Source organism: Corvus brachyrhynchos, unplaced genomic scaffold, assembly GCF_000691975.1.
Source record: "Corvus brachyrhynchos isolate BGI_N302 unplaced genomic scaffold, ASM69197v1 scaffold99, whole genome shotgun sequence".
NCBI lineage: Eukaryota > Metazoa > Chordata > Aves > Passeriformes > Corvidae > Corvus > Corvus brachyrhynchos.
The window spans coordinates 1090495-1100581 of record NW_008239778.1 but is presented as its reverse complement, the minus strand read 5'-3'; positions in this window follow the sequence as shown (position 1 = coordinate 1100581).

The window sequence follows — 10087 nt, the reverse complement described above, 5'->3', positions numbered from 1 at the left end:
GGATTCTCCAGTGGGAGCACAGCTGGGCTGTCTTGGGGGAAGAATCGGGATTTTCTGGAAAACTCTGCCATTTAAGGTTTCCAGCAATGACTCCCCTCAGAGCTCGGATGTTTTTTTCAATAAAATTCCATTTCCCTTGAGGGTGTCTGGCCAAAGATAACTCAGGGTTTGGCTACAGGTGGGCACAGCTCAGTTAAAGCCCCCAAAAGCTGTGGGAGCACCTGGCAGGGAATTCTGCTATTAATGAAATTTCCATATTTAATGTGGGGCTTTTTTGGGGGGGGAAGGTCCCAACTCACACCTTTGACCCCACACCCAGGTGTCCCCTCCTGTCCCCTGCTCCATCTGGGTTCTTTCCATCCCAGTGGGATCCAACCCAGCACAGCGAGACCAAAATCCCACAAATTCAAAGTTAAACTCCCTGGAACTGACCAAAATCCCACCAATTCCAAGCCAAAACCCCTGGAATTGATTAAAATCCCACCAATTCAAAGTCAAACTCCCTGGAATTGACCAAAATCCCACCAATTCAAAGTTAAACTCCCTGGAACTGATTAAAATCCCACCAATTCCAAGTTAAACTCCCTGGAATTGATTAAAATCCCACCAATTCAAAGTCAAACTCCCTGGAATTGACCAAAATCCCACCAATTCAAAGTTAAACTCCCTGGAACTGATTAAAATCCCACCAATTCCAAGTTAAACTCCCTGGAATTGATTAAAATCCCACCAATTCCAAGCCAAAACCCCTGGAATTGACCAAAATCCCACCAATTCAAGTTGAGATAAAAACCCCACCAATTCCAAGCCAAACCCCCTGGAATTGACCAAAATCCCACCAATTCAAAGTTAAACTCCCTGGAACTGACCAAAATCCCACCAATTCCAAGCCAAACACCCTGGAATTGACAAAAATCCCACCAATTCCAAGCCAAACTCCCTGGAACTGACCAAAATCCCACCAATTCCAAGCCAAACCCCCTGGAATTGATTAAAATCCCACCAATTCCAAGCCAAAACCCCTGGAATTGACCAAAATCCCACCAATTCAAGTTGAACCCCCTGGAATTGATCAAAATCCCACCCTGGAAATGGCCAAAACATTGGGGAAAAGGATCAGAAAATCCAGGAGAGGGAGTCAGGGGTGGCAGCTCCTCGTGGCTGCAGCTGGATCCTGGCTCTGGCTTTGGGCAAGGACAGGAAAGAAAATCCCCCGCTGGGACTGCGGGGTCGGATGCTTGGATCACCCAAATGGGGTTATTTTCCTGCTTTTTGGCCAAAGCTGCTGGAGTTTGACCTTGAAGCCGTGTCGGGTTCCCTCCTGCCAACCCCAAACTTCCAGGTTTTCAGCAAAATAAAACCAGGAGCTGGCTGAGCGCTGTTCTTCTCCAAAACGGGATCCCAAGGCAGCTTGGCTGGCACCCCAAACATCCCAAATCCCCTCCGGGTGCCAGTCGGGCTTGAGGGGGGAATTTGGGGGGCACCCAGCAGCAGTGGGAAGTCAGGGAAGCAAACAACCCCTTCCCATCCCCGCTGCTCCCCCAAATCTCCCAATTAATGCTCCTAATTCCCTGTTTGTGGTGCTGATGGGATCAGGGATCCCTCTGGAGGCTCCTTGCCCCAGCGGGGAGCCACGGCCCAAGCCTGACTCCGACACGGCGGCATCACATGAAGGATATTGAATTATTTCCCTGCCTTTTTCTGGGAATTGCTGGTTAAAGCTCTCGGGCAGTGCTCATTCCCTGCTCCTAATCTCATTCCCGCACCATTTACCCCAGGAGCAGAGCAGGAGGCAGCCTCAGCTTCCCAGGATGCACAGAAATGGGGGATCACGTCACTGATCGGAGGGAATAATCAATATTCACCAGTGGGATCGCATTGATTATAACATTATAATATATATATGACATTTTAATATATATATAACATTATTATATATATATAACATTATTATATATATATATATAACATTATTATATAATATAACATTAATATTATATCAATATTTACCAGGGGAGCAGGGCAATTCCAAAAAATGGGTCCTGGCACTCCAAAATCCCTCACAAGGGAGGAAAAGGGAAGGGAAAAGCAGAAATTGGGGTTTCTTGGGAGGGGAGGGGAGGATTAATCACCTGAATAAAAACTTAAAATCATTCCCCAGTTACCCAGCTAAGCTGCCAAGCACCCGGGAGTCTCCAGGGAATGTTGTCCCCATCCCCAGGATTTCTGGGCCCTAAAACCACAGCTGGGGACCCCGAACTCGATGGAACGTGGCCCTCAGGAAATAAGGAGAGAGGAAATCCGACAGCTCGGGTTTCACGCTGGCAGAGGGAGAGGCTTTGTCCTGCAACCCCTTCCCCGCTTCCAAGTCGCCTTCAGGGATGCTGGAAACGCCCTGAAATCCAAGCAGCCCCCACCAAAATCCTTCCTTTCCGCCCTCAAAGTTTCACGAAGAACAACCCAAACCGCTTTGATTAGGGCCCAAGACAGAAGCGTCGCTTTTTTCAAACCTATAAACGAAATAAAAAAACCCAAAAAGCCGTGGGGGTGGAAATTCCCGTCAGCTTTGAGGCAGAAAAAGGAGGAAGCAGCATCAGGGATGGACGTGGTGCCGCGCAGGCAGACGGGGGAGAGCTCTGCATGAGAAATCCTCTTCACCTCATTTCTATTTTACTGCATTTTGATTCTTTTTCGGCTGGAAAGTTTAAAAAAAAAACCAAACCACCCTCTTTTTAACACATTCCCAGAGGGCTGCAGCTCCCTGCCGGAAACGGGGAGGGTGCTGACACCCACTCCACCACTCCTCCCGTCCTCACCTCCTTATTTTGGGGTTTTTTTTGGTGTTACTGATATGATTTCTCTTTTTTTTTTCCCCCCCGGCTCATTTCAAGCCGGAGCTCCCCAGACTCTCGCTGACATCTGTTAAAATCCCCGAAACCCGAGCCTGAAGGGGCTGCGAGGCTGTGAAACCTCGGCTGCTGCTATTTTCGGGCCATGCCAGGATCAGGAAGGGTTTTTCCCCACCTCGCTGGCGATCCAGGGCATCATCCCAGTGTGTTTTCTGCTGGATTTGTTTTCCAGGCTCCAAACCACGACCCAGGGAAGCCGGAGAAGCTGCTGGAAGGGGCTGAAACCCAAATTGTCCCCAAAAACGGGGACAGAGGGGACCAGCAGTGACGCACACACCGGGAAAGGCAAAGCATCCCGCACATCCCGCCGTGCCCAGCCCGCCTTCCACGCTTTCCTTCTCACGCTGCTAATTCCAAACAAGGAAAACTCCATGTGGAGAAAAGAGAAAAATTGGTAATTTAATTTTTAAAATTTTTAAAATTTTTTTAACATTTTTAAGATTTTTTTTCCCCTTTTTTTTCTTCGGTGCGTATCGAGCGCGCCGCGTTCTCGCCACCCGAGCCCAGCCCGCGTTTTACCCTACTAATGACTTTTTACACTCCAGGTAAAATCGGAACAAGACGGGAAAGCTTTCGAGAGCTCGTTCTGACAAATTCCTCGCTGTAATTACTGGAGCAGAAAGAACTCATCAGCAGAACACGCCGCTGCTCGGGGCGATAAAAGTCTCGAGTGGTGGGGAATGGCCCAGATCTGGGAGCCGCAGCACCAAACAGGTCCCCAACCCCAGCCTGGCTCCCCCTCCCCGAACCAGGAGAGATTTTATACCCGAGTGATGCCGAGAAATCCCCGTCCTGCCGGGGCTGAGCTGCGTTTTACGGTTAAAGGGGTATGGGGCTGGTTTGATTCACCCCTGTTTTGCTGGCGAGGTGAAAGGTGGGGGTCCCCCAGGCTTGTTCCCACTGCTCACCCAGGTCTGGTTCTGCCCTGGATGCTGTGGTGGGGAGGAAAAATCCATTTACATCAGAATCAGAATCAGAATCATCAAAATCAGAATCAGAATCAAAATCAGAATCAGACTCAGAATCATCAAAATCAGAATCAGAATCAGAATCATCAAAATCTAAATCTAAATCAGAATCAAAATCTAAATCTAAATCAGAATCCAAATACATCAGAATCAGAATCAGAATCAGAATCATCAAAATCAAAATCAAAATCAAAATCAAATCCATCAAAAGCCAGAGGGGGAAATAAACCCCAGCATCCAGTGCAGTGGTTTGAGCAGCCAGCAGCAGGTCTGAAAAATCCCCTTTTTGGCTGCATCCACAGCTCAGGAGATGCTGGAGAAGCAGGTCAGGAGGAGAAGGCCACCAGGATGTCCTCAGGTGCCAGAGGAGGTGGCACCATGGCTCAGCAGCTGGCGGGCACTGGGACAGTGCAGGCGTCCCCAGGACCATCCCAACCCCACATTCTCATCCCCAGACACCCTCATGGCTGCACCCACGGAATGTTTCTCTCCCACAGTGAGATGGGAAGGGGGTTGGGAAAGGTTTTTGAGGCATTTTGAGGGAGCTGCAGAGGAGTTGTGCCGTTCCTGTCCCTCATCCCTCATGTCCCGCCTGCTCCTGGCCCCAGCACAGGGAAAACCCATCCGGGCTCAGCTTTCACTGCCCTCTCCAGTCCCCTCCAGCCAAGGCATCTCCCGAAGAGAGAAATCCCTTAAAAAGATGGGACAGGGAGGGCTCTAAACCCTCGGGACCCCCAGCTCTACCCCCAGCCCAGGCATCCCTGGGTGAGCGATGAAGGAGAGGAGAAATCCCTCCATCCTCGAGGTGTTCCAGGACGAGTTTCCATCCTCGATCCTCCACCCTGGGATGAGCTCCCAGCACAGGGGGCTGGGGGCTGCAGAGATGTCCCCCCGCCACAGAGGACACGAGGACACACAGCCCAGGAGGCCCCACAGCGGCACACGGAGTGTCCATCCCCTCCCCTGCCGCCACCCCCCGGCCACCGCTGTCACCTAAAAGGATCGGTCATTAGGGATTGATGGTGGATTAGACACTCGGCCCCATGTGGCTGAAACACCGCGGGCGAAGCATTAGCGGGGAGCTCAGCGGGGGAGGGACAGGCTGGGGGCAGCTGTGGGGACAGCTGGGGACAGGCAGGCACCTCCCTGCCCCGCCGGCTGTGGCCCAGAGCCACAGGGGCTCCCAGGCACAGGGGCAGGAGGGGGATGTCAAAGCCAAAAAGGGACAAACGTGGACCTGGATGGATCAAGAGCAGGATGGATCCTGGATGGATCTAGAGCAGGATGGATCCAGCATGGACCTGGATGGATCCAGAGCAGGATGGACCCAGGATGGATCTAGAGCAGGATGGACCCAGGATGGACCTGGATGGATCCAGAGCAGGATAGACCCAGGATGGACCTGGATGGATCCAGAGCAGGATAGATCCAGCAGGGACCTGGATGGATCCAAAGCAGGATAGATCCAGCAGGGACCTGGATGGATCCAGAGCAGGATGGATCCATGGATGTGGATGGATCCAGAGCAAAGGGAAAAGTCACCCCCAGGCCCCCCCACTGAGCTCAGCCCCACAGAGCAGCCCAGGCTGAGCACTTCCAGCAGCCCCACGATCCCACAAAACTTTCCCTGCCCCCCGGAAAAGCCTGAGCCTGGCTCCTGACCCACCCTCTGCACTAGCCAGCTCCCTTTGCTGCCCTCGGTGGCCGGTTCAGTGAAACGTGGGCAACGCCGTGGTGATGATGAGCAAAGATGCTTTTTTTGGAGCACCCTGAATCTCCGAAAACACTTTCAGCTGAAGTTTCCTTGGATGGCTGGTTTGGATTTGCAACACCCAGCTCGTGCCAGAGCTCTCTCTGCCCTCTTGAGCGGAGCTTGGAAAACAAAACCTTCCCTTTTTGGGGGTTCCTTCCCTTCCTTTGGGGTGCCTCCACCCCGATTCGGGCACTGAGTGTGGCTCCAGGTCCCCCACCAGCACCGCGGGCCCCCAGCACCCAGAGAGGAGCTGGAGCAAACACAGAGAACAGATCCCTCTGCTCTTAATCTCCCTCTATCTGCTAATTAAATATTGATGGGAGTTAAATATTCATAGAACATTTGGCTCTGGGTTGTTATCTGTCTTCAGGCCGACGTGGGGTCTTTGATGTGTTATTTTCCTGGTCACCCAAGATCCCAGAAGCCTCCAGACTTGTCAACATTCTTTTGAGGTTTGGGGCTTTTTCCCCCCTCTTTGCCACGTGTTGCTGGGAGAGAGTTTGGGTTCTTTCATCCCTTCTGTATCTGCTTTCCTCCTGGATCTCTCCCCGGATGATTCCCGGGGTCCTGGAGGTGTCTGGGAGCCTCGTGGTGCCTCCAAAAAGGGAGGTTGGGCATCACCCGCTGCTCTCGGTGCATCTCCATCAGCGCGGAGAAGCCCCGGTGGGTCCCTGCGGGCACAGGGGGCACGTCCGGACCCCGGGGTGCTGCACCCCGCTTTGGGGACCCCCAAGGAGCACCGTGGCCAGGCCAGGGCCGGGCGGTGGAACAGCGCCGAGAGCCGTTCCTGGGGCAGCACTGACATCTTGTGCCAAACGCAGGGAAAACAGCACCCAAGGATTGTTGGGATGCGGGAACTCCTCCGCTGCTGCTGCGCCCCGAACCCTGCTCGTGCCCCCGCCTGGGCTGGCACCGCACTCAGCTCGTGGTTTGGCTGCTGCCGGGAGCCCTGAGCAAGCCCTGGGGTCCCAAAAATGACAACGGGAGCCAGCCCTCGGCCCAGCCCTGCACAGCTGGTGCTCATCCCCATCATCACCCCCATCATCATCCCCATCTTCATCCCCTTCATCATCCCCATCATCACCCCCATCATCATCCCATCTTCATCCCCATCATCATCATTCCCATCATCATCCCCATCTTCATCCCCTTCATCATCCCCATCTTCATCCTCTTCATCATCCCCATCTTCATTCCCTTCATCATTCCCAGCTCCATCCTCATCATCTTCCCCATCTTCACCCCCATCATCTTCCCCCCAAATCCCCTTTGAGGTGTCCCATCCAGTGCTTCCCACCTGGAATTTTTCCTGCAGGAGGACGGTCCTCCCCACAGCCAGCCCAGGAAATATCTGTAAAAGGATTTTAGGGGAATTCCCAAAATGGAATTCCCAAAATGGGGGCAATCCCAGTCCGCACCGGGGCTGCTGCACCACCCATCCCACCTGCCCGGAGTGATTCCAGGGGAGGGATTCTCCAGGAAAACACCCCGGGCTGGGCCTGGAGGAAATGAATTCATCTCCCCTGGGGTGTCTTTTCCTCCCTGGTCAGGCGGTGGCACAAAATACGTGTGACAAATGTCACCGAGGCCACAAAGGCAGATCGGAGCTGCTGATAGCTGGGAAAACACCACGGCCAGCTCAGGGAGGGGGATTCAGGTAGGGTGCAACAGAATTCCCCAAATCCTGGTGATGCTGATCCGCGTTATCCATCAGCATCTCCCTGCACCCCATGGGCGCTGTCCAGCCTTGGATCTGGAGCCTGGAGAAAATCCAGAGAGCCCAGCAAGTCCCCAGTGCGGAGGGGTTTTTTTTTGATTAGTTTTGACCCCAGCTCCTGGGTTTTAGGATAGAGGATTTCAGGAGCATCTTGCTTGCCCTTTTGGGATTTATCCTTTTTTTTTTTTTTTGTTTTTTTTTTTTCCTAATTTTGTGCCTTTCAGGTTGCTGGGAAATCATGAGGCTGCAGGAATCAGGATGCAGATCAGGAATCGGGGCGCAGATCAGGAATTGGGGTGCAGATCAAGAGTCAGAGGAGGCTTTGGGTTTATTTGAGCTCTAAACTCGGGGTTTTCAAAGGCCAGGCTTGGGAAGAGCTCGCTCAGCTCGAGCAGCCCAGCCCTGATCGCAATCTCAGGCAGAGGAGTCTGGTGTGAAATCAGCGTTGGAGCCGGGGCCGTCCCCGTGCGGGGGCAGCCAGGATGCCGGCGGCCAAAGGACACGGGAAATGAGTCAGGGAGCGCTCGGAGAAATGTCGAGGAAGGGGGAGAGTTCAGCTCGGGACAGCTGAGAGAGGATGAAATGCCCAGGGACAACGGGAGAGCCACAAAACACCTGCCCTCAGGAGATGGGGACAGCGCTGGTCATCCCAAATGGGAGCTTTTCACCGCTGGGATCAGCTCTCTGAGCTCCCCACCACTGCTTTGGGCTCAAAGCCCTTCCCTTTGGGGCTGCTCGCCCTTTGGGAAATGGGGACACAGCTCCAAAATCAAGAGAGGAGCCCAAACTCGCGGAGATCTACACCAAAGCCACACAATGCCAGGTTTTTCATGCTGTTCCCACTTCCCACAGGTGGGAACATCGCTCCCAGCCTCTCCCTGAGCCTGAATTTGGTGGGTGAGGGTGACATGGGCTGGTCCAAGTTTTTTCCAGCAGCTCCTGTGGCATGCCCAGCATTCCTCCCAGAGGATGGACATGTCCGAAATTGGATTTAGCCGTGATTTTCCTGGTGAAATCTCCTCTGGAGAAAGACGGCAGCGCTCATTCCATCTTATTTCCATAGGAGGAGGAGTCTCGGGGCAGCTGGGTGCCCTCAGGGGCTGCACACTCCACTTAGGGGAGCACTTTTGGGGATGAGATGCAGGCACCCACTGGGTTTTATAGCCTTGGACAGAAAAAAAACCCCAAACCACCTCCATTGCTTTTTGGAGCAGAATCCAGTTGGGCTCTGGAGGGACGTGGGTGGTGGAGGGGACACTCTGAGCCACCTTATTTTGGGGACAGGAGGGGGTGACCCATCCTGATAGAAATCATCTCTGCAGCAGCAGGGGAAGTCCTGGGTGGCTGGGGCTGGACAAGGAGCTTGAAAAAGGAAACGACACGAAGGGGGTGTGAATTCAGTGGTTACCTCAGCGTCAGCCTCGGCGAGGCGGTGGAAAAGCTGATCCCGAGGAAAAAAAAAAAAAAAGCTCAGCCCGAAAAGGGAGAAAAAGAAATTAAGAAGATAAATAAAAGAAATGAAATAAAAGAAATTAAATAAAAGGAGGAGGAGGAGAAGAAATCAAACAAATCCTTGCTAGAAACAGCCCTGCCCTGGCAAAGCTGCTTCGCTCCCCGGGCGTGACTTCGGCTGCAGCCGCCCCCGGGGGTATCGATCGGCTGGGAGGGAAACGCCGCAGCATCGATAAAGCATCGGCTGGAAAAGCAGCTGTGCCCCGGGGGCGAGCGGCATTCCCGGTGTGTCCCGGTGTGTCCCGCACAGACCAGGCTGGGGCTGGTTGGGAGCGCGGAGGGGGATTCAGCACCAGCACTCCCAGGAATGCTCCGCTTTCCTCAGCAGCGTCCACCGGGATACCCCAATCCCACCCAGAAGTGGGAGGTTTGGAGCGCCTGCAAATGTTTTGGAGGGGGCAATGAAAGCTCAGCCCCCCGGTGGGGTCCCAAATTTTGCCACCTCCCCCTGTGCAGGAGCGGGGTCTGTCCCGTTTGTCCAAGCCTGGAGCCAGAGCTGGGAGTGCAGGCGCGGAGCGCCCCCCGTGAAACAAGGCAAAAAAGGAGGAAAAAGGTGTTTTCCTGCCCAGATCATCTGTGGGATCAGAGGATTTGTGGGGCCACCCCAGAGCAGAGACTCTGCCCATGTCCTGTGCCCTTCCCTGCCCCAAACACGATGGGTTGATGAGCTGGGAATGTCATTGCCATTCTTTGCCTGCCGCATCCCAGAATTTTACCTCGGAGTCTTTAAAAGGGCTTTTCCCAGCCCGACAAACCCTGTTTTGTTTTCCTCGTGTTTCGTTCTCTTCCAGGGAATATTTTCTACCCTCAGAGGGCCGTGTTTGCCCCGGCTGCGCCAGGAGCGTTGTGGTGCGTGGGGGTAGGAAGAGGGATGAGGGAAAAGATGGATCCGGTCAGGGAAAGGCGAGCCAGGCAGCTGAGCCAGAGCAGAGCCGGAGTCATCCTCTCTCCTCCGCTCCCTGAGGAGGGATTAACCGGGAATTTGGGTGATGACAGAACGTGGCAGACAAACACAGACCCCCTCCTCATTATCCCCGGGGCATCAGCCGTCACCTCACTGTCATCCCGCACGCTCATCCCAAAGCAAATTTGGGCTGATTTCTGGGAAATGGCTTTGAAGAAGAGCGAGTGGAGGCTGTCCCCATTCGTGGCAGGGCAGGTCCCTTTCCCGGAACAGCATCCCCGTGGCAGGGCTGTGCCCGAAATGCCCCAGGGTGCCCTCGGCATT